Raw genomic sequence first — 2,071 nt, forward strand, 5'->3', positions numbered from 1 at the left:
TTTTTTTCCTTTAAGGAACTATAACCGCTTGTCGATTTGAGTCGATTCTAAACACCTTCACACTACCTTTGGTCCTTCCATAGTATTCATGGGTGCCCAAAAATGCATGTGAAAAAGCTTATAAGCGCGATGAGCCAATCTGACGGTTTATAGATGGTAAGGCTGCAATCAAAACTCTTAACCCTTTTTTGGTACTAAAATGTGACTTCGGAGACTTCAAGGTCATTTGTCCTGATTTAACCATCTGCAATAGTGAACGTTGGTTTACTAAGGGTTGGTTAAAGGAAAAACTGACCTTGGCGTCGGGGAAGGGTTAAGGTCGCTATTTTTCCAGTATACAGAAAGAAGGTGACCAACAAATACATTTATATGCATCCGACAGCAGGGCGAGAACTAAAAGCACGCCCTCATCTTTTAATAATCTTCGCTTCTTGGAACCGAGTTGGCCTCATTTGTGTACCCGCACACAGTTCTCTTACGGGCAATGAAGTCAGATATTCTCGCCAGAAATGAAGCTGGACAGGGATTCATAGGCTCTTGGCCTTCATGGGTGTACCACGGAACTTGGGTGAAAATATAACGACTGCACGAAGAATGTGATGCAACGTTACAAAACCAAAAGGGTGGCAAAACAAAAAGGCTAAATCCTTCCACCCGGAAATATTAACAAGAGAACCGAGGCCCACCTGGGCAGGAAACTCGGGTAAGAGGAAAATCTAATAAGGTAATGAAGTGCTTGTCAAACGACAAAGTTATTTACTCTGGCCAGTGCAGGCTGTGTAACGGCGAGCGAAAAGCGGCAGGTCACATTATGCGCGACTGTGAAGCACAGACTACTTTTCCTAGGGTCACCGTAACTAGCAGCACGTGACTTAAATAGTATTTCGTAAAGGTGACTCGCACGGATGCTTAGCGATACGTGGATCAAGGAATAGCTCTATACAAATAGGAGTCTGTTAGAACAGAATCTAAGGTGCATGAATAAATCGTAGTACTTCCGTAGTGTCGTCTACTCTGTGACCAATAGAGATGAGCAAGAGAAAGGAAACCATCAGCATTCCTCAAAGAACTTGACCAATGTAGAAGCTGGAAATTATAATAATTATTATTATTTTATGCAATATGCACCGCGATCTCTAAAGTGATCTATTGTGCGTGACCCTCCGCCCAATATGGGAAGGCTTTTTTTTTGCGTATACATATCTACATATGTACAAATAATATGGTCTCAAACACAATTGATATTTAACTGCATTTTCTGAATTCTTAAGCTTCCTTACTAAAACGAAAACAAAAACAAAAAACTGTATTTACACCAAAACTATGCATTTATCAAACTCTACATTAAGTAGTCAAAATATTTACCTCTGATATTTTCTTATCTTATATCGTTTCAGGTAAACATATCCTTTATACTTATTTGCTTGAGACTCACACACCTTTTCTGGGAATGCACCCGCTAGCGTTGTTAACGCACACAAAAACAATAAAACACCGACGGCAATATGGTGGCAGAAAGAAAGGCCGTACTCATTCGTAAGTGTAGCCTTACGCAATTATTTACTCAATTACGTGTTGTCTTGTGTATGTATTTATTATTCATGCCGACAACGCAACACCGCACCACTGCAACACTGTACCACCGTGAAGTCAGGAACATGAAACAAATATTGAAATTGCAACTTCAAATCAAATATGTACCTATAACTCTACATACATACATACATACAGATGAACTCGATTTGAACTTTAGTGTTTGCACAAGGTGATGGGCCGACATTGACGGAAATTGTGAAGTGAGCATATTTGATTTAGAATATTTTTTAAAGAATAATACGTAAAACCTAACTAAAAAGTATAAACAATGAAAAATTAGAGTTGAGTTCGAAGAAAACATGCCCTTAACACCTAGTATTTTGAAAGTCCTCGCAAACTGGCATGGTGGACAGTAGTCTACAATACAGAATACCGCTATTAATAATTAGAATTGCTAGTAGGAATATTTTCAATAATTTGTGTATGTACATTAGAGTGGTGCAATTTTTGTTTGGAGAAAAAAATTTCATCCTAG

Source organism: Rhagoletis pomonella, unplaced genomic scaffold (assembly GCF_013731165.1).
Source record: "Rhagoletis pomonella isolate Grant_MI unplaced genomic scaffold, Rhpom_1.0 Rhpom_scaffold_00008, whole genome shotgun sequence".
NCBI classification, from domain to species: domain Eukaryota; kingdom Metazoa; phylum Arthropoda; class Insecta; order Diptera; family Tephritidae; genus Rhagoletis; species Rhagoletis pomonella.